The sequence below is a fragment of the Grammomys surdaster genome, unplaced genomic scaffold, assembly GCF_004785775.1.
Source record: "Grammomys surdaster isolate TR1022 unplaced genomic scaffold, NIH_TR_1.0 126086, whole genome shotgun sequence".
NCBI classification, from domain to species: Eukaryota; Metazoa; Chordata; class Mammalia; order Rodentia; family Muridae; genus Grammomys; species Grammomys surdaster.
This window is the reverse complement of record NW_021620894.1, coordinates 1378497-1404619: the sequence shown is the minus strand read 5'-3', so window position 1 is coordinate 1404619 and position 26123 is coordinate 1378497. Positions and strand designations below refer to the sequence as shown.

Below are 26123 nucleotides of genomic sequence, written 5' to 3'. Positions count from 1 at the left end.
CCCTGTTTGCTGAAAAATAAAGAGACAGAATGACCACGTAAAGCTCTCTGGCAAACTTATTCATTCAGGCTATCTTCCAAAGTTCCAAGCTTTCTAACATTTCACTTCCTGATTCCTATCCCTGCTTACATTATTCACTAAACACCCCAGTTCTATCATAATAACCAGGAGGAAAGCATTCAAGTAGAAGAGCCATGCAGGACTTTTACCCTCCAGAACTATACGAAAACCATCTCTACTTGTTTGGGGCATCCAGTCTGTTGTAGTATTTAATGAGTTTTCATGGTAGAATTAATCAATTGACACAGCGATAAGAACACAATTTTCAACCTTTGTGTGCCACCTGTTAAACATAAGTCTTCTATGCTGTGAATTGCTTCATTATTCCACTATATATAGCCATTCCTCTTTTTTTTTTTTTTTTTTACTCTTGTATTTGAAACAAGGTCTCAAAGTGTGTTGACTGTAATCCCTTTCTGGAGTACAGGTAGGTCTTGAACTCAGTATCCACACTTGCTAGTATTGTAGGCATGTATCACCAGGCCCAGATACTTTATGTTCTCAAGAGCCTATAGTGTTAGGAGCCGCGGCAGAGCTGGCAAAGTCCGCCATCGCTAGGTGGCGCTGTCAGCCATAATTCTTCCTAGTAAACAAATAAAGTGTGCATGTGCCATGTAAAGCCCGCCAAGGCTAAGCCCATCCCATGGCGTTTGGCGCGCTACGAGTTTACGGCCAATCAGAGATGATTACGCCGCTCTAGGGTATATAAGGGTTTTTCCCAGGGCTGGGAGGGGTCTTCTACCACCATTTTGGTTTAGGGAAATAAACGTGTTTCTACGGAAGGATTCTGGTGTGTATGTGTGTGTGCGTGTGTGTATGTTTTTGCCAGCGAGACCATTACGCGCGCGCCCCGCACATTTGGTGCCGAAAAACCCGGGAGAATTTTCCATCGCCGGCACGTTTTCAGAAGACCCTCCGCCGCTTCCCATCCACTCTCGGAGTGAATCCAGAACCGTAGAACGGGGTAATGTTCTCTGAAAGATATGTCTCGATTTGATTTAGTTCACTTCCCTCCCCAGTTGGCAGGAACCTTAGAGGCTTTCACTATGGTGTTAGCAGCCTTAGTTTTCTTCCCTTTGGTCCTCGTGGCCGCTCGGGGAGTGGAAAATGGATTACAGGTCAGCATGTCAGGAACAGAGACAGAGAAATGGAAGCACATAAATATTCAGAAAGGAAAAGGGAAAAAAGACGTATTTAAGAAATCAGGCCTCCCCGATAACCAATTCACGGGGATGAGAGATGAGAGAAAGAACGCTCTCGGGAGAGACGGAAGGAAAGTAAGCCTCAGAAAGAAACCTCTGTATCTGGTAAAGGAGCCGGGCTTTTTACGGCGTGATAGCTCTGAGTCAGAGGGGCTAACTTCTTCCGACTCAGAGGACTCAGATGTAGAGACAGATGGGGAGGATAGATGCCAGCCGAATAGCCGGCCGCCGCCGCGAGATCGAGTGTTGGAGTTAGTGACGGTTAATTAGAGGCTGTGTTTACAAGAAGAGTGGTTTGGGGGAGACAGTCTAGGCGAATGAGGAATTGGCCCAGTACCGATTTTGCTTAGGAGGTGACAGCAAAAACATAGGTCAAAAAAAAAAAAAATTCTAAACAAACATTCCCTGCAGCCTAAAAGCCGCTTCAGGCGGGAAGAGCAGGGTTAAAAAGAATTAGAAAGCAGGGTATTGAAGTGTTAAAATAACTACCCGCTACATCTCCAATGAACGAGATGAAAAGTTACATTTTAAATATGAGAGAGAGAGAAAGAGTTTTTAAAAAATACAGGTGCCCTCTCTCTGAGCTGTGTCAGCAAAAAGAATGAAAAGGCTATTTCAGAGTTCATCTAGAAACAGAGAATTCGGGAGACGTCTTGAATTTCTCTGTAGCTCCTAGAAGTTTTTTGTGTACGTCCTTGGCGCGCCAATGTCCACGTGTTTGCTTTTTGTTTCATTGTCTAAATGTTCTGTGTTTGTTACATGTTCAAAAAGAAAGATCGTTAAAACTGCTTGATCCAACCTTTGGGAGCTAAAAAAGGTCTTTTCAGGAATTGAGGTTGACATAAGCTGCTTTTAAAAGAGACCAGCAGCATTTTGGGTTTTATAAGGAAGCTAAGAGTCGTTTTGTCCTAGAAAAACCTCTGTGACAAGGTGCTTTTCTCTTGAAATTACAGCTAGAAAGACAAGAAATTTTGTTTGATCTAAAAATAAGATATATAGCCATTTCATTGTTGTTTCAGATTGGTTTTAAAAGTATAAAAATGTTCTACATGTCTTGGTTATAGACTATTGGCTTAAATTATTGGGTGTAATTAAAAATGTACAACTTTGATAACGAAAGGTGGCGTGGAACTAGCTCAGTGTTGGAGTCGTTCAGAAACCAGGTATATAGAAAGTAAGATTTTAGACCAATGTCTCTTCAGTGAGATTAAAAGCTGCTTCATACATTCATGTGTAGAGAATTGGCGACAAAACTTTATAGCATAGGGGTGGTCTGCTTGGTGTTGATTTTAGAGAAGATAGATTGTTTAGATTAGTTTTACTTTTGCTTCTCAAAATTAATGGTTACACTCTAATGCTACAAAAGATATTTAAAAGTTTAGTTAAACTGCCAGTATTCCATTGGCTACAGTTGGCAGTTGTAATCTTGAGTTTAAAAATTTTTTTTTTGATTCGCCCATGTGATGGAAAGGGGGCAGCAGGTAGAGTTAAATATAAATATTTATAACAAGTTGTGATACAATGCTGGCCTGCTAGAGATTAAGAACGTCTACATTTAAATTAAGACACACAGACTGAGATCTTAACGTGCTTGTAAGACAAGGTCAGTGTAATATTAATCAGGTTAAACTGCCCACACAGCCCTCAGAACATACAAGCAAAGACAGACTTAGATACTTGTCTTTGCAATGAAATTGCACCCTCATACAATCAGGGTCTGGCCATAACTGCACAGAGCCATAGAGATGGGGAGTGTTTTAAATGTAGAAATTTAGATAGTTTTTAAAGTGACTGTCCCAGGAACAGAGACTTAAACAACAGCCAGGTGACCAAGGTTACCTGACACACCTGTCCTTGGTGCAAGAAGGATAATCCTTGGGCCAGGCCTCAGGATATAGGCCAAGATTAAAACATTTACATTTAAATTAGACTTTAACAGAGTAGTTGAGACAGGAGCTTAGATTTCAGACATTCCTATTGTCCTGTCCCACCTCAAAAAGGGTGTTCTCTAGAATTTGTTTATTGCCTTGCTTGTTCCTTAGGGAGGTGTCAGCCTCAGACTCAAAAGAAATTCAAAACAGCTTTTGGGCCAGGCCAAAATTGTTGGGTGTGATAGAAGACAAAATGGCCTTGGTTCCTTTGATGTGTTTTAGGTCTTATTAATAACAAGAGACCTAATCTTAAACTAATAATTAAAAGAAAAAGGGTTTTAAAAGATTGATAGATACTGGGGCTAATTAACAATTATTAGAGGACAAGATTGCCTTCAGCTTGGCTTTATTTGATACTTCACTCAGCTAAAAAGAGTTGGTTATTCAATTAATCCAAAAAACACTAGAGCCAGGCAGTGGTGGCGCACGCCTTTAATCCCAGCACTTGGGAGACAGAGACAGGCGGATTTCTGAGTTCAAGGCCAGCCTGGTCTACAGAGTGAGTTCCAAGACAGCCAGGGCTACACAGAGAAAGTTCAAATTTAAGATTTATAAGACTAATGGGGCACTACAGCCTGACTTGCCTACTCCAGCTGCCATTCAAGTAAATGCATATAAAAAATTATTACAGATTTAAAAGAGTGTTCTATACAGTTCCTTTACCTCCTGGTAAAGGTGAGAGGTTTGCATTAAGTGAAATTGCTTGTGATTTTTGAGAGCCCATGAAGCCATTCATTAAAAAGGCTTGCCTCAAAAAATAATTAATGGCCTTAAAAAAAATTGTTGTTGCTTTAATACAAAAGGTTAAAGCGTTTAAATCTCTCAGTATATATTATTATTCATTGTATATTTTATTGGCTGATCTCTCTAAAGGAGTTTTCCACAAGCCCTTGCTCTAGTACAACAAGCTTTAAGATTTTAGAGTACTTGTTGCTCCAGAAAAGTGATTCTCAAAAGTTGTTAACAGAGATTAATTGGCTAAAACCTCATTTTCAGCTTGATAGGCCAAAAGAGATGGACAAATAAAAAGACATCTTGACCGGACAATGAAAAAGTCCAGATTCTATTTTAATAAAAGCCAGGGGAGCGGTCTGTGTGTTTCCACAGGAAGAAGACAATCCATTTTGGTTACCAGAACGGCTGACGCGACAACTCACGATACTGGAAGGTGACACCCAGACAGACCCTCCAGGTTCTGATGATAGCCCTTGTGCTGATCCAAGGGATACAGGTTCCTAGTATTTTTGTTTATTTTATCAAATTCCACCTTTAAGAATTGTACCAATAAAACCTGCTGGATGTCCCAGTGTTAGAATTCAAAAGATTCACTCACACTATGGTTGCCAGAGTCACGCGATGGGTTCCCATCCCCGTGGAGACTCCTTCCACTTTGTCATTATTTAGACAAAAAAGAGATTTTGGTATAACTGCAGCCATAGTGACAACGATATTAATTAGTGTCGTTACCGCCACTGCCACTGAGATTGCTATGTCAACTTCTGTTCAGGTGGGCACTACCCCCAATTGTCAGCCACGGTGGCAGAGACTGTTAACCTTCAAACCTCCGCCAGTACCCTACTAAAAGGCGGGCTAATCATCCTTAATCAACGCCTTGATTTAGTGAGAGAGAGATTAGATATCCTCTTTCAACTAGCCCAATTGAGATGTGAGAGAAAACTGGGTACACTTTACATCACCAGTGTACAGTATAAAAACTTTACTCGTGTAACTAATCTGTCCAGAAAATTGTTTCAGTATCTTACAGGAAACTGCTCAAAAAACTTCAGTGAGACACTCAGAAAATTGAGAGCAGCTGTGGTGAACATCAACTCGACGCACGTAGATCTGTCCCTGACTGTGGGACTGTCCTCCTTTCCTTTTTTTCCCTTTTTTAAGTGGGTGGGAGTACGCCTGTTTGGTTTACCCTAGTTGCGGATTAGTATTCATCTTTGGTTGGTTTGCAAACTCAGAGCTCAACATAATCTTGACAAGGCTATTTTTGCACAGGCGCTTCCAAAGTACTAGGGGCTTCCCCTGCAGTGTGGTTATCACTGCCTCAATTATAAGCAGTCTCCCCCCCACGAGTAGTGGTGCTAAATGTTAGGCCATCAGCGTTGCACCCCAGAACATTTGCCCTTTACACTGGGTCAGTGAGGAGTCTTGGCCTGGCTGATTCTTGTCTGTATAGCTGTGGTACCTGAATTTTGAGACAAACAGCCCTTGCACCCCTAGGAGATGACTCCATTGCACAGGGATGGGTGTTTGCATCTCTTTCTGTTCCCCTTAGCCCTTGCACCCGGAGGACTTGTTTCCATTGCACCTGGTAGGGTAAGGGAGACGGTTTTAAACTGTTGGTTCTTTGATCGCTTATTCCCCCAAGATGGAATTTGCTTGATCAGGCCTTGGGTTTGAGTCATAACTGGTACCATACTAGACAGGCCAAGGGCAGTCAGTTAGATAACTCCATCCTTTTGTCTCCAGGCCGGCTGTCAATTGATCCCAACGACGGGAATAAGCTGATCTCATATGCCAGAGGTATACCACGAATGGTGATATTACCCGGTGACAGGCATTACGAGTGGCCACAACCTGGGGCGCACATTCTGAGAATGCCAGGTGTGGGTGCGCGACCCTCGTAGCCTAGCCAGAGAGCTCACCATTCTTTGGTGCTGGCTGGGGAGAAATGTCAGTCAGCCTAGACACGGGACATTGACCAGTGCCTGGTTAACAAAACAAAAAAGAAATAGCCAGTAGACAGATTCCTCAGCCGCTGTACCCAAGGGCTTCTGGTAAAGACACCCTGTAAAGCCTCAAACATTTCTGTACACAGTCCCTGCCCACTAAGGTGTTCGTTCCACGGATAGAAGGTCTGGTAAGTCAATAACGGAGTGGACGGATAAGTCTCCGCCACCTAAGACAGGGCAGCCTCGGGTGGGGAGGCTGACCCCGTGACGGGTAAGAGTTTGAGCACCGCCCTCTAAAGAGACTCAGACCCGCCGTGAGACCCCCAAATATGGGAGTTACGTAACCTTCCCAGGGACCTTTACCACCCTCTGCTTTTAAAAACAAAAAAAAGGGGCAGATGTTAGGAGCCGCGGCAGAGCTGGCAAAGTCCGCCATCGCTAGGTGGCGCTGTCAGCCATAATTCTTCCTAGTAAACAAAGTGCGCATGTGCCATGTAAAGCCCGCCAAGGCTAAGCCCATCCCATGGCGTTTGGCACGCTACGAGTTTACGGCCAATCAGAGATGATTACGCCGCTCTAGGGTATATAAGGGTTTTTCCCAGGGCTGGGAGGGGTCTTCTACCACCATTTTGGTTTAGGGAAATAAACGTGTTTCTACGGAAGGATTCTGGTGTGTATGTGTGTGTGCGTGTGTGTATGTTTTTGCCGGCGAGACCATTACGCGCGCGCCCCGCACACTATAGAGAAAAAACTAAAAAGAAACAAACAATTGAATGAATAAAAATACTGCCAGTTGTGATGACATATATTGTAATCCTACACATAAGCATCTATGGCATGAAAATGACAAGTTCAAGGCCTTCCTGAACCACATAGTGAGTTCCAAGTCAGCATGAGCTATATAAGGAGACTGTGTTTTCAAAACCAACCAACCAACTAACCAATCAACCCACTAATAAACCCAACAAACAATTAAATCAGATATAAACGTAACAGTCTTTCTTCAAGGATGTACTTCATGAGAGGCTATCTACACTCAGGAAATGGGCCTACATTTATACACATATTAGCCTTGTTCAGTGGACTTAGTAGGCAAATAGAAATAAAGGAAAAGAACAAATAAAGTTGTGAGGGAATAGTGTCAGGACAATGGAGAAAGAACTGTATGGGAAGGAATAAGGATTGAATTTAATCAAAACATATTGTATGGGGCTGGGGCAGACACAGAGCTGGTCTGCTCCTCTGGAGATACTGAATCCTGAGCCATCCTAGAGGAGCCACTGCACTAAGAGCAGCCGGTAAGAACTTTATCTCACTCCCTAAGCCCCAGAGTTACATCTGGGAGCTAGGGACACTCAGGACTCACCAGCTACCCAAACCCCACCCCTCCAGAATCCACTTCCCTTCCGCCCCCTGCCTGGTCCCTTGGGCTGGGGCAGACACAGAGTAGGTCTGCTTCTGTGGAGATACTGAATCCTGAGCCATCCTAGAGGAGCCACTGCACTCAGAGCAGCCGAGGAGCCACTGCACTCAGAGCAGCAGACACCAAGATCGTTTGCACTTGGGAGACATCATATCCTGAGCCATCCTAGAGGAACCACTGCACCCAGAGCAGAAGGATTTCTAGATCCAAGAGGTGGCCTGATTCCCAGGAGATCTTCCACCCAGGAGATTAGGATCATAAGACCACAGAGACAACTGGACTCTGAGGACCTCTGCCACAAGCTAGATAACTGGAAATACAGACTCCAGTCTTACACAGTGAGGACAGGTAACACTAGAGTAAACCAGATGGCGAAAGGCAAGCGCAAGAACATAAGCAACAGAAACCAAAGTTACTTGACATCATCAGTACCCAGTTCTCCCAATATAGCAAGCCCTGGACACCCCATCACACCGGGAAAACAGGATTCAGAATTAAAATCACTTCTCATGATGATGATAGAGGATTACAAGAAGGACACAAGTAACTCCCTTAAAGGATTACAGGAGAGTACAAGTAAACAGGTAGAAGCCCTTAAAGAGGAATCACAGAAATCTCTTAAAGAAATGCAAGAAAACACAAAGAAGGAATTAAACAAAAATATTCAGGATCTGAAACTGGAAATAGAAACAATAAAGAAATCTCAAAGGGAGACAACCATGGAGATAGAAAACCTAAGAAAGAGATCAGGAGCCATAGACGCAAGCATCACCAACCGAATACAAGAGATAGAAGAGAGAATCTCAACTGCAGAAGATACTGTGGAAACTATTGACACACTTGTCAAAGAAAATGCAAAAAACCCCTAACCCAAAACATCCAGGAAATCCAGGACACATTGAGAAAACCAAACCTAAGGATAATAGGTATAGATGAGAATGAAGATTCCCAACTTAAAGGGCCAGTAATATCTTCAACAAAATTATTGAGGAAAATTTTCCTAACCTAAAGAACAAGATGTTCATAAACATACAAGAAGCCTACAGAACACCAAATAGATGAGACCAGAAAAGAAATACCTCCTGTCACATAATAATTAAAACATCAAATGCACAAAACAAAGAAAAAAATACTAAAAGCAGTAAGAGAAAAAGGTCAAGTAGCATATAAAAGCAGAACTACAAGAGTTACACCAGACTTCTCACCAGAGACTATAAAAGCCAGAAGAGCCTGGAATGACATCATTCAGACCCTAGGAGTACAGAAATGCCAACCCAAACTACTATACTCAGCAAAACTCTCAATCACTATAAATGGTGAAACCAAGATATTCCATGACAAAACCAAATTTGCACAATATCTTCCCACAAACCCAGCACTTCAAAGGATAATTGATGGAAAATGCCAACACAAGGAGGTAAACTACAACCTAGAAAAAGCAAGGAGGTAATCTTCCAACAACCCCAAAAGAAGATACGTATAAAAAACATAATTCTACCTCTAATAACAAAAATAACAGGAAGCTACAATCATTTTTCCTTGATATCTCTTAACAACAATGGACTCAATTCTCCAATAAAAAGATGCAGACTATCAGACTGGATACACAAACAGACACAAACTGGAAAACCTGGATGAAATAGACAACTTCCTAGACAGATACCAGGTACCAAAGTTAAATCAGGAGAAGATAAACCATTTAAACAGTCCCATAACATCTAAGGAAATAGCAGCAGTCATTAAAAGTCTCCCCACTATAAAAAGCCCAGGACCAGGTGGTTTTAGTGCTGAATTCTATCAGACCTTCAAGGAAGACCTAATACCAATTCTCTTCAAACTATTCCACTAAATAGAAACAGAAGGAACACTACCCAATTCGTTCTATGAAGCTACAATTACACTCATATCCAAACCCCACAGAGACCCGACAAAGAAAGAAAACTTCATACCAATCTCCCTTATGAACATCGATGCAAAAATACTCAATAAAATTCTAGCAAACCAAATCCAAGACCACATCAAAACAATCATCCATCATGATCAAGTAGGTTTTATCCCAGGAATGCAGGGATGGTTCAATATTTGGAAATCCATCAATGTAATCCACTATATAAACAAACTCAAAGAAAAAAACACATGGTCATCTCACTAGATGCTGAGAAAGCCTTTGACAAAATTCAACATCCCTTCATGATAAAAGTCTTGGAAAGATCAGGAACTCAAGGCCCCTACCTAAACATAGTAAAAGCAATTTACAGCAAACCAGTAGACAACATCAAACTAAATGGAGAGAAACTTGAAGCAATCCCACTAAGATCAGAGACTAGACAAGGCTACCCACTCTCCCCCTACCAATTCAATGTAGTACTGGAAATCCTAGCCAGAGCAATTAGACAACAAAAAGAAGTCAAAGGGATACAAATAGGAAAGGAAGAAGTCAAAATATCACTATTTGCAGATGATATGATAGTATACTTAAGTGATCCCAAAACTTCCACCAGAGAACTCCTAAACCTGATAAACAGCTTCAGCAAAGTGGCTGGTTATAAAATCAACTCAAACAAATCAGTAGCCTTCCTCTACATGAAAGATAAGCAGACTGAAAAAGAAATTAGGGAAATGACACCCTTCACAATAGTTGCAAATAATATAAAATACCTTGGTGTGAATCTAACCAAGCAAGTGAAAGACCTGTATGACAAGAACATCAAGTCCCTGAAGAAAGAAATTGAAGAAGATCTCAGGAGATGGAAAGATCTCCCATGCTCATGGATTGGCAGGATTAATATAATAAAAATGGCCATCTCACCAAAAGCAACCTATAGATTCAATGCAATTCCCATTAAAATCCCAACTCAATTCTTCACAGAGTTAGAAAACAAAATTCTCAAATTCATTTGGAATAACACAAAACCCAGGATAGCAAAAACTATTCTCAACAATAAAAGAACTTCTGGAGGAATCACCATTCCTGACCTCAAGCTGTACTACAGAGCAATAGTGATAAAAACTACCTGGTATTGGTACAGAGACAGGCAGGAAGTTCAATGGAATAGAATTGAAGACCCAGAAATGAACCCACACTCCTATCGTCACTTGATCTTTGACAAAGGAGCTAAAACTGTCCAGTGGAAAAAGGACATCATTTTCAACAAATGGTGCTGGTTTAACTGTAGGACAACATGTAGAAGAATGAAAACTGATCCATTCTTATCTCCTTGTACAAAGCTCAAGTCTAAGTGGATAAAGGACCTCCACATAAAACCAGACACACTGAAACTAATAGAAGAGAAGGTGGGGAAGACCCTCGAATACTTGGGCACAGGGGAAAAGTTCCTGAACAGAACACCAATGGCATATGCTCTAAGATCAAGAATTGACAAATGGGATTTCATAAAATTGCAGTTTCTGTAAGGCAAAGGACACTGTCAATAGGACAAAATGACACGATTAGAAGCTGTGGTTCCACTGTAAGCTTTGCATGGCTCATCACAAACATTATATCATGCTTATGCCTAGAGCAGCTAACCATGAAGACAGTCATAAGGATAATTCTGCAAAGTACCTCAGTGTTCAGTGGATAAGTCTGTCATTTGGACATTCTTTAATATAATAATGACTGACTTTTTTCCAAATGAGCAATAATAATAAAGGTCATCAATGCATTACTACCTGAAAGAACACATTTATCTAAAAACTGATGAAATACATAAATGGAAAAAATACAGAATCAAAACTGAAACAAGATCATCTGAAGAAAACTGATAAGACAATTATCTTGAAGATACAGCAACTGGTGTAAATCATACATTCATGAAAAATGGTTCCTTATGTACAACACAAGAAAAGTGAAGTCCTTCTACATCTTTACATGTTTCTACCTGTAAATGGAATACATTTCTCTGAAATTTCACCAGAGTATCCATCAGTGCCATTTGTAAAAAACAGAAAAATTGCTGGTCTATAGACCCTTATGAATATTTAAAAGACTTGAATGCTGCAAATACAAAGAAAACATAAATTGCAGCAATATGAAAGCTACAGGTACTGAAGGCTTATTTAGAATGTTGATAAGGATGAAAACATAGGAAATAAGAATGGCAAAGCTGGGGACTGTGATGTAATACTCATCAGAACTACTATCTATCGACACAGGTGGTGGCTCAAGAAAGTTGAAGGAGGGGCAGAATATCAAACAAGTAATGCAGTCTGTGTGAACAGAGGCTCCAGCAAAGCTCATCTCATTCAGGACAAAAGACAGAAAATAAAAGGAGAAAAGGAAAGAAACAAACCTGAAGGCATGTGGCAATTTAATGGACCAATGAACTGCAGATGACTACATGAAATCATAGACCATTGAGATCAACATGTAGTATGAAAAGGAGACAAATAGAGAAAGAGAACTGCATTGAGTCAGACATCCCACATAGGAAATGGTATTCTTCTCAAAGACAAAGTTCATGAGCATTTTGGACCTGGACACAGAAGAGTAGCAGAGATCAATGTAGGACAGGTTGATTAAATTTAAATCTGTATATTGTGATAAAGGCCATTGGTAGAGAGCCCTGTTGTACTTCATTCACATATTCAAAGGACACTGTTACTCTGATACTATTCACCTCCTCTGGCTCTTACAGTCCTTATGTTCCATGTTTAAAGAAGATGCCTGTAGTTGGGGTGAAGAAATATGATATAAATGTACCATTTGCAGCTTATGTTAGTTATGACTAAGTCACCCCCTCATGACCATACCCTACCATTCCTATGACCACCAGGCAAAATCCTTTTGGAATGTACTAACTACCCACTAGTTTCCACCAACTCAAAGGCTAGAAATGACAGCAGACAGAACTTGAGGACAATAATAAAGACATGTCATCTTCTTTAATCTCCTACTTGATAATGCTGTAGTATTTTAAAGAAGCTTTGATTTGTGACTTTCTTTTGTTCTGTATTATAGAGCCTTTATAAATTGTTAGGAGATTGCACCACAGCATTTGCTGCAACCTGCATCCATGACTTTGAGTTCTAGCCAATCCAGAATAAATGATCTTTTGAAGTGACACGTTTTATGCATTGATATTAGTCAACATTTAACTCCCAATACTTGTCCTATAACCTAAATTGTTAAAAAAAAAAACACTCAGATTGACCTCAGAAACTAGATGCAAATACTTTTTCAACTTCTTGATGTTTCAATGCATCTAATTTTTACAGTTTTGAATACTAACTAAACCCTTTAGCTTCTCTTTCTTTAAGTTAATGCGACAATCACTGCTCTTGAATATCATCCAAGTGAACAATATAATATGTATTCCCTAACTTTCTATAAATATACTGATTTGCAGGTTGTGGTGATAGTGGTTGCCTGAGTTGCTTTTCATTGATTTTTGTCAAAAGCACAGACTCTTCAGTTGGGTCTCCAGATTGTTAGTGGGTGACAAAACAGGGCTTAATTCTGACATCTTAGCATTATATGTGTACCCTCTGCTACCTTGCTTTTGGCTCAGAATTGTGTTTTCACATAAACAGGCTAGACATTCAGATATCAGTAGGAGATTCATATATGCCAAAACTTGTTCATCTCTCTAGTCCCCTCCCAAGGCTAAACATGCAATGTGTAATTAATATAATTTCAAATTTTACAGAGGTATTATGATCCACAGATGAACAGCTACCAGGTTTTACACATGCAGAACACTGTATACAAGGATGTAGTAACCAGCACTTTCCTAAAATAAAATTTGACTTAATCTTCATCAAATTCAAAAGGAGCTTAAATTTGCACTGAATTAAGATGCTTATTTCTGGACACTAGACAACATCTTGCTTCACTGACTCTATGAACATATATTTTTTCACTCTTATAACTCATCATTTATGCTCTGGGATCCTTCCTCAACACCCAATGTATATGAACTTTGATCCAGTGAATAATGATGACTCATCAGAAAAAGAGATTAGTCATCAGTAAGAGTAAACTTGGTATGTGTATATTTTGACTATTAATGTGATACATCTCATATTTATCTCTTTAAATGTTTCTATCATGCATGAACTTTATTTTTAAATCAAACTTACAATTTTGAATATTTTATGTATATATACTTATTAAAATAAGGTTTTTCTAAAATTAACCATAAAATGGATCCATTTCATTAGTGTTTTAATTGATACCTTTACATACATTGTAAAGTAAATCATTAGTAGCTCACATCTCCAAAAACCATGTTTGAAGTTCAAACTCAAAATAAATTCCTTAGACTTATATCTTATTTTCAACAGTTTCAACGGTATTGAATAGACTCATCCCCCCTAATAAGAAATGGCTATCTCAACACAATCTATCTTACTAGAAGAAATGTGTTCAAATGCTCTCTATTCAAGAATTGATATTCAAGAAATAATATCTAAGCAGGAATAAGAAAATACTAAGAACTCAGATTTGATCAATGGAATGAACATATTAGGAAAAGATGACTTAGAATCTCACAAGGATGTGATCATTCTTTATCTACAAAACATGAGGCATGAGACTTTAGTCACCAAAATCATTCTGGCATAGACTATTTATTATACCTAGCACAGGCATAACAAATGACCAGTGACATATCAGCATCCAGGACTATTTCAGCAATCAGCTGGATGGTAAAGAACAGTGTGCTTGCTAAAATCTTGCTGTAGCTGCTGCTGCTTTTCTCCTCTTCCACCACCACCTCTTCATCCTCATCCTCCTCTTCTTCTCCACCGCCACGTTCTCCTCCTATTTCTCCTCCTCCTCCTCCTTGTCCTCCTTCTCTTTCTTCTTCATACAACTCGGTATGCAAATGCCATTTTAGAAACAATCTTTTCATTCTCTTAGAACCTAGATTTGTGTTCTCTATCCAAATGGCCATATTCCTTGTTCTTACAGTCATAGTCCCTCAATTTGCCATTCAGGTGAACAATACAAGTCACTTTAGAAGCTATTGCCACTGAAATATGTACAATTATTACTGATCAACTAAAATATACATTTTTAACATAACAATCCATCTTTCCAAAACTTGAAAATTTTTGTTTACTTTTATTCTTTCTCTGTTATTTTTGTTTTGTTTTCTCCTTCGTTTGTTTGGTTTGTTGGTTGGTTGGTTGGTTGGTTGGTTGGTTGGTAGATTGGTTGGCTGGTTGGTTGGTTGGTTGATTGGTTGGCTGGTTGGTTGGTAGGGTGGTTTGTTTGTTTTGAAGACACAGTCTTCTTAAGTAACATATGCTGACTTGGAACTTACTATGTGGTTCAGGAAGGCCTTTGACTGGTCATTTTCATGCCTTAGACTCCTATGTGTAAGACTATGTGTCACCATAACTGGGAGCATTTTTGTTTCTTTGCTTTGTTGTCATTTTGCTCACTGTAGGCTCTTAAGAATATAAAGTAGCTGGGCCTTGTGTTACATTCCTATAATACTATCAACTCTGGATATTGAATTCAACACCTCCCTGAACTCCAGAACTGGATTACAGTCAACATGCATAACTCATTGAGACTTTGTTCCAAACACAAAAGTAAAAAGAGGAATGGCTATATATAGTACAATGACGAAGCAATCCATAGCATAGAAGGCTTATGTTTAACAGGTGGCACAAAAATTATATTCCTACCACTGTGTCACTTGCTTAATTCTACCATAAAAATTCATTAAATACTGCAACAGACTGGATGGCCTAAACAAGTGGAGATTATTTTCTTGAATCTCCAGAGGCTAAAAGTTCATCATCAAGTGGGGCTTTTATTTCTTCTAAGACGGCTCTGTTTGGTTTACAGATGTCTGCTTTTGCTGTGTTCTCACCTGCTCCTTCCTATGTGTATGTTCATTCCTGATCTATACCTATCCCAAATCATTTTAATAATAAGGACACTAGTCAGATTGGTTTAGGGCTCATCTTAACATTGCAAATTTACTTATATGTGTCTTAAACTAATAACATCATTAAGAGTACTGTTACAGCCAGTCCACTGTCCTGGGAGGTGGGACACCAACAAAAGCTCCCGCAGGAACACACCTGCATTATAACCACTAATCTGCAAGGAAAGTGAAGACAGTGTGGAACTGTTCTAATGCAGCAATATCAAGATTAGTAAGGCTTGATCTTGTGTTTCATATCACTAAGAGACAATGGAAGCTGTCACCCTACACTGACATGAAATCACATACTGTCTATAATTTTACTGAAAGGATCAAATTATATGTACATATACAGTCCTATTTTACAGACAGGTCAACAATTTACCGTCTTCAGAAAGGCTTTAAATACATTCGCCAGTTTGTGCATGAGTCTCAGACATAATGACATAGATTGTATGACTTCCGGTAACCTTGATTTCTTGGGTATTATTGCTTTGAATTAAATGAACAAATAAATAAATATATAAAAAAGGTACTATTTCTCCAATAAAATCCTTTCAAAATGAACTCATGAGTACTGGTGCTTGTCTAGCATGGGAAAATACTGTATCCATTCCCAGGGGTAAGGGGACAACATATGAAATGTAAATAAAATATCCAATAAAAACAAAAGCACATTTCCTTAACTATTTTTGAATATTGTTATTTTCCCTATATGTTGATTCGTGTTTTACATGAGACAAATTATATTTCATTCTTTTTTTTTTTTTGGATGTCAGCTCTGAGGTTTATTGGAGCATCCTAATATAGACGCTGGGGCTTGCCCATGGTGCTCTTGATATACAGAGCCCAGACGTTTTGCCAGTTTTTCTTGAGCAAAGACACCAAGAAATTGACAGCCAGGTTGATGTTGTAGACCAGCTCATCATCAGTCATCTTCACGTGGCCGACAGCCACAGCCAGACACAGAACCTTCTTCTTCTGGAACTTGATTGTAGACTTCACCTCGTCCACCTTGGCCACCATGTTTTCATTGTGTGTCAGCAGGGAGGGGAACTTGCCGGCCTTGTTCAGGCCTGGGCCCAGGATACGTGGGACCTGCTTGATCAGAGACTCGGAGGCCAGAAAGGCATTGTACTTCATGGCCAGCTTCTTGACCAACTTCTTGTTCTTGTTGAGTTTCTTCAGCACCTAGATGTCCATGTGGGGGATATCCACGGCCTTGGCTTCGTCACAGTGCTGCTGGTCCCCCAGGACGCATACCGAGAACTTGGGATGATGGGTGGACTTAAGCCTGATGGTCCCCGAGAAACGTTTGTCCTTCTGAGGCTCGTAGTTCTTCAGGCTGATCTGCAGCTCCATGGTCTCCAGAAACTTGCGGCGTTTGCGCTGGTTCCCGTGCAGGACTTCCCGCCTCTACAGGGTATCCCGTGAGACTTTGCTGCTAACGGCTGCGAGGGCCGCAGAAAACGGAAAAGCTATATTTGCATTCTATATTGAAGTTTGAACTGATCGTACAACTGAAAATATATATATATATCTTAAGTAGCCATGAGTTAACTCCAGGTATGCATTAACACAAATTCTTCCCTAAATCAAATACAGTGATAGTGACCCCAAAAGTTTCTTATACAGATACTAGCAACGGCAGCTACGTGGAACTGCCAGCAAGCCATCAACATAAAAGTTGAAAAGCATGGAGTAGTGGTGCATCCATACGATCTTAGAACTCAAGAGTCAAAATCAAGAGGATCATAATTTCATAGCCACCCTGGGCTACACAACAGAATCTTTCTCAAGTCAAAATAAAACATAAGGATGCAGTGCAAGGCCTTTAAGTATTAAGTACGCACTAACTTCAGAAAACAATAAGTGAAAAAAAGGTTACATGTTTATATCCTTTGCATATAATATTTAAAACATAGAATATAGTACTTTTAAATTTTGCAACATTCATTTATTGTATACCACAGCAGTTTTAATATTAGCTGTGCAAAATCTAGGATCCAGAGGTCAAAGACTCAAAACTTACAGAACCCAGACACAAAACCAGACCAGTTCCCTGGTTTTTCCATTTGACACAGTTTCCTGAAGGGGAAGGGATCAGATGAGGTTAACAGTTTCCCAATTAATTTATGTTGTCACATCAACTGACATTTCACTGTCACTGAGTAATTTTCCAAGTGTGTATAAGTAGCAACGAAAAATCATCCCTCCCACAGGTCAGGAAAATTTTTGTTATTTAAATTTTGTTTCATGAATTTCACTACAGATTGATTATAAATGAACACTGACTGGGTTTCAGAATATGGGGGAACGAAAGAAAATAAAGTCCATTGTATGATTCATATCATAGTTTTTATTGTGCTTATTGACATTCATTCTTATCTCTTACAAAGGACCAATATAACCTGATTTACATTTGTATACATATTCTTCAGCGATGCCTGCTTCAATACCATTAGTCTGTCTCCTATAACCATTCCTAATCATCGTAAAGTTTGTTCCTGAATCTGAAACTAAGTTCACCTTGTCCCTCTGCTTAATGTTCAGTAAAGAACCCTATCCTCAGTCAGGCCACCTACCATCTCCTCAGAAAGAACACTTCCTACCAGCTAACCCAAGATATGAAGAAAATTGTTCACAGTAAAATGTACAATTACATTTGCTCAAGACATTGTGGATCATTTTTCTAATAAAAATTCACAGACACAATTATTTTATCCTCTTACTTCCATGATAACAAGGATCTTCACTTTTCTTCAGAGCTGTATTTTTTTAAATATTTTTACCCCCCACCCCCCATTCCAAATCTAGACAAAGCAAACCAACAGGAAGAAGACTCCTAAGAGCAGTCAAAAAGAATCAAAGACACTCCCACTCCCACAGTTAGAAGACCCACAAAGCACCAAACTAAGAGCCACAATACATATGTAGAGGACATAGTGCAGGCCCGTGCAGGCTACATGCTTGCTTGCCACTTTAGACTCTGTGAGCCCATATGTGCCCTGTTTACTTGATTCAGTAGGTCCTGTTTTCTTAGGGTCTTCTATTTCCTCTGACTCTAATGACTCTCCTGTCCTCTATTCCTTGGGATTCCCCAAGCTCCTCAGAGAAGACCTTCAATTTGGACTCTCTGTGTATACTATTTGACTATACTATTGTTTGACCAAAGTCTACAAAAGTCTTGATGTCTAAAATAGGATGCAAGCTCTGTTTATATTTCCTACTTCAATCAACTGCATCACTGTATGTGGAACTCTGAGACAGGATGAAAGTGAAATTATTAAATGGAAATAACAGAGTGATAATGATACTATATGATTGTTTGGGTAAAAGACAAATTTCCTCTACCAATAACTAGGAAACTTGCTTAATAATATTGTTCCAAATGGAGACATATCACATACATAGACACACACATTCACCCTCAACTTCATGAGGGAAATATCTAATAAAGGTTCCCTTTGCCATCAATTAACTAAATTGTTTCATTTTCAGTCTGAGAACATTGAAATCACAACAGACTTATCAATTCCTCTCTCTTTACCAGACTGCTTTAAGACTGTAGAGAAAAGATGAAATTAGAAAGCATTTCCCATCTATCCTCAGCCTTTGGAGAAACAAAGGAACTTTTCAAAACCAACCTGCCTACAAATATTCTCAGGGGCTTATTAACAGAATACATAAGATGCTGTCATTAAGATTATTGAAATCAGTATTTCAGTGGCACATCAAGATAAGATTTCTAGATGTACTCAAATCAAACTTCTGATACTTGTGCTTAAGATATGGCTCAGTGGTAGAGCACTTAGCTAGCATGCAAGAAAGCCTGAACATGAGCTCCCCCACATAAACTGAAAAAATAGATAAAAAATGTTTAAAAATACCTTGACCCTTCCATTACAGAGCATAGTATCAACTAGTATTTTGTGCTTAAATCCTCATGATTTCTAAGGGTAGAATGTACTATACATGTAGACGGCTGCCCAAATATTACTCTTGTGTTTTTCAATACTGAAAAACAGAATTATATATAATTTTGGAAAACTACAGAATAAACTCTTCTCTTTACCCTAAAAGAATGCTGGATTACTTACCTTTGCTGTCATTATGTCTAAAATTTCCTCAATAATAGACTTAACATTATAGACTGTTAGATAATTTCAATTCCGCATTTGCACTCCATTTGTTTTTGTTTGATTCTTGACTTTACGTTATTTTTATTGTACTAGCCATTAATATTTTTCAAGACTGTAGGTCAAATCTAGGGCCTCATGAATGTAAACAAATGTGTGAAAATGAGTCCCTTCTCAAGTCTACTCCAAGTTCTAAACATCATATGTCCTAAGTTTTGTGACTTTAACAATTACACATCCTAATTACATAAATATCTTTTTCTTCAAAGTTTTTCTCAGGGCAAGGTGGACATCTTTATTCCTTATACTGTAGATAAAAGGATTCAGCATTGGGCCCAAAATGGTATAAAATATGGTAGATATTTTATCTTCATCCACAGATGCACTAGCAGGCTTAAGATACATGAAGGCTGCAGCTCCAAAGAAAAGAGTAACAGCTATCACATGGGAGCCACAGGTACTGAAGGCTTTTGACCTACCTTCTGAAGAATGGATGCTGAGGATGTTGGAAAGGATGAAGGTATAAGAAACAAAGAGAGTCAGGCTGGGTATTATTACATTGACACCCACAACAATGAAAAGTACCAGCTCATTGATGGAAGTGCTTGTGCAGGAGAGTTTAAGGAGAGGAAGTACATCACATACATAGTGATTGATGATGTTGCCATCACAGAAGTTGAGTCTCAGCATGCACACTATGTGGGACATGGCACCAGAAAAGCCCATCAAATACACACCCATTGTCATAAAGAGGCAGACCTGATGAGACATGGTGACCTGGTAAAGCAAGGGCTTACAAATGGCAGCATATCTGTCATAGGCCATTGCTGTCAAGATGTAGCATTCATCAATAACAAAGAAGGCAAAGAAAAAGAGCTGAGTCAAGCACTCAGCGTGAGAGATGATGTTCTGCTTCACAAAACCCACCAGCATTCTGGGGGTTATGACAGAGGAGTAGCAGAGATCTGTGAAGGAAAGGTTGAAGAGAAAGTAGTACATGGGGGTGTGCAGGTGAGGATTCAACACAATCAGAACAATCAAGCCCAGGTTCCCCACCATGGAGACCACATAGATTCCCAAGAAGAGGAAGAAGAGAGGCAGCTGGAGCTCTGGCTGCTGTGTCAAGCCCAGCAAGATAAATTCTTTCACTGAAGAGTCATTTCCTAAAGCCATTCTTCCCTAGGTCATATCTGTAAGAACAGTAAAAATATAGCATTAAAATGAAATCCCCACACCTATCAACCTATCACATTAAGGTGAGACTGAGAGCCAAAGTATAAAAATAAATTCAAGCTCACAATTTTCTATGCCTTCGTTTATTACATTTTATGAGAGTTATAGTACAGAAATAATCATAAATACATTGAAGCCATTTCTTGGGAATAATATTTTGGGAAGTAGTGACCATTATTGCCTCTGTAGCAGCTCAGTCTACTTCTACCTTGACAATTCACCTCCCATTTCAGGCTCAGTAACAATTTCAAAAGAAAAGAGACAAAGCACATCTAAGCCTCACTGTGCTGCTGGGTTGTAGTTAGAGGAAAGAAAATCATGCACCCATCCAATCCAATACTTACATTTCTGCTTCAAGACTGGACAAGTGTCTTTACTGACTCTTGTGCTCTCACAGGAGGGCAAGGGCAAATGGCATGGAAGAGCTATAAAGGTAAATAGTACAGAAAAAATACTTTCTGTTGTTACCTGGTTTGTCTTTTTGGAGATGAGCAAATTAATTTTGGACTGGAAAATCCAGAGCCCTCATTCTTTTGGATTCTGAGGAGCATGAGTTCTGGGTCAAGATTTCATGTGGTACTTTTTCCTGTAATTATTTCTTTATAATAGTGGTTGGTAAATAGCATCTACTGATGACAGAGAGCCACCTGGTAATGACCCAAGAGGGTTTTATGATTTGTCACTGCAGGGACCTGATTAAAAACTGGCTGATATTCCCCAAGTATTTTCCCAAGAGATCAGGCTTTGTTGCTATGGTACTTACAAATTAGTTCAATAGTAATGACTTTCGCTCATATAGAGGTAAACAATTTTGTTTTGTTTCATAGTTTTATGCAATCAGTCAATGTATGTTGAGGAAGTTTATCTCTGATGTCTTTCTTTCAATTCTTCTCCCATCCTACTGTCACTATTGCCTCCCCAATTCATTCATTCTTTTCAATTATTTAACACACTGTGCATATTAAGTATTAACTCTATGTGTGTGTGTGTGTGTGTGTGTGTGTGTGTGTTTGAGGGTAATATGCTTGAGAGTGGGTAGCCTGTAAGGGATCCATCCTTGAAATGGATGGGGTTTCTCAAAGGATTCATCAACTTCCAATAGTTACTTAACAAGAGTTCAAATTGATGACCATATCTGCCATCCCTTTTTGGGACATATCTTGCAATCCCACCAACAATAGTGGAATGTTCCTCTTTCTCCACATCCTCGCCAGCATCTACTATCACCTGAGTTTTTGATCTTAGCCATTCTGACTGGTGTAAGGTGGAATCTCAGGATTATTTTGATTTGTATTTCCCTGTCACTAAGGATGATGAACTTTTCTTTAGGTGCTTCTCAGCCATTCGAGTTTTCTCAGTTGAGAATTCTTTGTTTAGCTCTGTACCTCATTTTAAAAGGGTTATTTGATTGTCTGGAATCTAATTTATTGAGTTCTTTGTATATATTAGATATTAGCCCTCTATCAGATGTGGGATTGGTAAAGATCTTTTCCCAATCTGTTGGTTGTTGTTTTGTCCTATTAGCAGTGTTCTTTGCCTTACAGAAACTTTGCAATTTTAGAAGGTCCCATTTGTCAATTCTTGATCTTAGAGCATAAGTCATTGGTGTTCTGTTCAGGAACTTTTCCCCTGTGCCCAGGTATTCAAGAGTCTTCCCCACCTTCTCTTCTATTAGTTTCAGTGTATCCGGTTTTATGTGAAGGTACTTTATCTATCCACTTGGACTTGAGCTTTGTACAAGGAGATAAAAATGGATCAATTTGCATTATTCTGCATGTTGTCCTCCAGTTGAAACAGTATCATTTGTTGAAAATTATGCCCTTTTTCCACTGGACAGTTTTTGCTCCTTTGTCAAAGATCAAGTGACCATAGGTATGTGAGTTCATTTCTGAGTTTTCAATTTTATTCTATTGATCTTCTTGGCTGTCTCTGTACCAATACCATGAAGATTTTTATCACTACTGCTCTGTAGTACAGCTTGAGGTCAGGGATGGTGATTCCTCCAGAAGTTCTTTTATTGTTGAGAATAGTTTTTGCTATCCTGGGTTTTTTTGTTATTCCAAATGAATTTGAGAATTTCTCTTTCTAACTCTACGAAGAATTGAGTTGCGATTTTAATGGGAAACTATTTTAGCTTGTTTTCAGGCCTTTATGTTTGAATTGACTGTTTGGACTCTGGAATTATATGTAGATGAATATAGTTTAAGTATTGTTTTCATGAATGAATATAACAAAGAATAAATAAATGCAAGAACAAAACATATGTAGGCATAGAAATGTTTTTTTCGTAAACATTCTAGACAATGGACTTTGAAGTAGAAGCTTACTTTCTCAATCAGTTATGAGTTGATTATATGGTGTCTTCCTCAATAGGACTAATCAGCAGTTTTAGATATAACCAAAAGCCTATAATATTGGGAGTTTCATACGGCACTACTAGTAAACAACTCCACACAAAGGTAGCTCATTCCTGGTTCTGGGTTTTTCTTTGATGGCCTATGATGTCTAAGAAAAACATTTTCAACCAATGATAGGGCAACCCCATTTAAACTCTTTTTCTACAGGAGTATATTGTAGGAAGCTTGTGCAGTAGTAGGATTGCAAACGACGTTCCTCCTAGGTCAGTACTAGTTAACCCTCCTCACATTCACTCTTACACTCTGCCATTCCATCTACTGTCACACTGAACCCCTCCTGATTCTTTATGCTTCATTATTCTTTCACATCAACTGTGTTCAGTATCACATACATTTTATTATTGTCACATTAGGTACTCTCCAAGTAAAAAGGCAAGAAAGCCTGTCTCACATACTGTGGACTATCCATACTTTCTATCACTAGATGAAATCTAATGTGATATATATATATATATATATATATATATATATATATATATATATATATATCACAAACTCTTTAACTCTTGGGGTAGCTCTAACCAAACAAGTGAAAGATCTATATGACAAGTCTCTCAAGAAAGAAATCAAAGAAGACCTTAGAAAATGGAGAAATCTCTCATGCTCATGGATTGGTAGAATTAATATACTAAAAATGGCCATCTTGACAAAAGCAATCTACAGATTCAATGCAATTCTCATCAAAATTCCAACACAATTCTTCAAAAACATAGAAAGAGCAATTCTCAAATTCATCTGGAAAAAACAGAATAACAAAAACAATTCTTAACAATAAAAGAAATTCTGGGGGAATCATAATCCCTGACCTCAAGCTATACTACTGAGAAATAGTGATAAAAATGATATGGTATTGGTACAGAGACAAACAGGTTGATTAATGAAATAAAAATGAAGACACCGAAGTAAAACCACACACTTATGGACACTTATTCTTTGACAAAGAAGCAAAAAATATACAAGGGAAAAAAAAGAAAGAATCTTCAATGAGTGGTGCTGGTCTAGCTGGAAGCCTGTATGTAGAAAATATGAAAATAGATCCATATTTGTCACCTTGCACAAAGCTCAAGTCCAAGTGGATCAAAGGCCTAAAAAAAAAAAAAAAAAAAAAAAAAACAGATACACCAAATCTAATAGAGGAGAAAGTTAAAAGGGAAAATGTCCTAATTAGAACTCCATTGGCTCAGGCTATAATATCAAGAATTGATAAATGGGAACTCATGAACTGGAAAGCTTCTGTAAGTCTAAGAATATAGTCAATAGGACAAATCGGCAACCTAGACATTAGAAAAAAAAATCATGAACACCACAAGTGATAGAGGGCTAATATCCAAAATATATAAAGAACTCAAGAAGCTAACTACCAAAAGCCAAACAACCAAATCTTAAATTGGATATAGATCTAAACAGAGTATTCACAACAGAGGAATCTCGAATGGCTGATAAGCACTTAAAGAAATGTTCAAAGACCTTAGTGATCAGGAAAATGCAAATCAAACTGACCCTGGGATTCCACCTTACACCAATCAGAGTGGCTAAGATCAACAACTCAGGTGACAAAACTTGTTGGCGAGGATATGGAGAAAGAGGAACACTCCTCCATTGCTAGAATGATTGCAAACTGGTACACCCACTCTGGAAATCAATTTGGAGGTTCCGCAGAAAATTGGAAATAGATCTACATGAAGACCTAGCTATACCAACCTTGGGCATATACCCAAAACATACTCCACCATGCCACAGAGGCACATGTTTCACTCTGTTCATTGGGGCCTTACATGTGATAGCCAGAAGCTGGAAACAACCTAGATGTCCCACAACAGAAGAATGGATATAGAAAATGTGTTTCATTTACACACTGAAATAATACTCAGCTATTAAGAATGGGAACATCATGAGTTTTGCAGGCAAATAGATGGAACTAGAAAATATAATCCTGAGTGAGGTAATTCAGGCACAAAAGGACATGCATGGTATTTACTCACTAATAAGTGGATGTTAGCCAAAAAAGTACAGAATATTCAGGATATAATCCACAAAACTCAAGAAGGTTAACAACCTGTAGGGCCCAAGTGAGGATGCCTCAATCCCACTTGGGAAGGAGAAGAAAAAAACAATCATGGGCAGAGCTAGTGAGGGAGCTGAGTGGCAGAGGGGACAGGGAGGGGAAAAAGGCACCATGATCATGTATTCAGTGGTGGAAAAAAGACTGAAGCCCTGAGGGCCATCAACAAGAATGGAAACAAGCAACCTCAGAAGGTAGTAGGTTGGGAGACCCTCTAGAATGTATCATAGACATAGGAGATGAAGACTCTAAGGATTCAAAGGGAGAGACCTTAGAAGATATGCCCTTCAGTGGGGAGAGGGAACTTGTAGAGTCTACCACCAGTTGAAAGACAAGGCATCAAGTGGAGGTATGTGGTTGCTTTCCCACAGTCAAAAACTCTGACCCAGAAATGTTCTTGCCTAAAAGAACTGCAGGGACAAAAATCGATAAAAACCTGGGGAAAAGGAGGTCAAGTGACAGGCCCAAATTGACATCCAGCTCAAGGGGGGCTCCAAGGCCTGATTCTATTAGTGACGTTATGGTGTGCTTACAGACAGGAGCCTAACATGGCTGCCCTACTTACACCCAACCAATGGACAAAAGACAGGGACCCTGGGGTTGAAATAGGAAAAAGCTGGAAGAAGCTGAGGAGGAGCACGACCCCATAGCAAGACCAGCAGTTTCAACTAACCTAGACCCCCAAGATCTCCCTAACACTGAGCCACCAACCATGCAACACATACCAGCTGATATGACTCCCCTGACATATATACAACAGACGACTCTTTGGCCTCAGTGGGAGAAGACACACCTAATTCTTGAGTGACTTGAGGCTTCCGGGAGTCATAAGGACTAGTGGGGTGGGGTAGTGGAGATGGTGACATCCTTTTGGAGCTGGGAGAGGAGGTAAGGGATAAAGAACAGTCAGAGTGCGGACCAGGAGGGGGATAATGACTGAAATTTTAAAAAGATTAAAGAATGATGATGGTCATGATGATGGTGATGGTGATGGTGGTGGCGATAATGATGATGAAGAGAAAGAAAGAATGGAAGAGAGAGAGAGAGAGAGAGAGAGAGAGAGAGAGAGAGAGAGAGAGAGAGAGAGAG

General features: G+C 39.3%; 2 pseudogenes across 1 annotated transcript; both read right to left on the bottom strand.

Annotated features, from left to right (window-relative positions):
• Positions 1-15984: 15984 nt before the first annotated feature.
• On the bottom strand, positions 15985-19295 carry LOC114611103 (annotated as a pseudogene).
• Positions 19296-19565: 270 nt separating this feature from the next.
• LOC114611205 lies at positions 19566-20510 on the bottom strand (annotated as a pseudogene). The gene has a single exon (XR_003709805.1). The product of XR_003709805.1 is annotated as an olfactory receptor 147-like (transcript).
• Positions 20511-26123: the final 5613 nt, after the last annotated feature.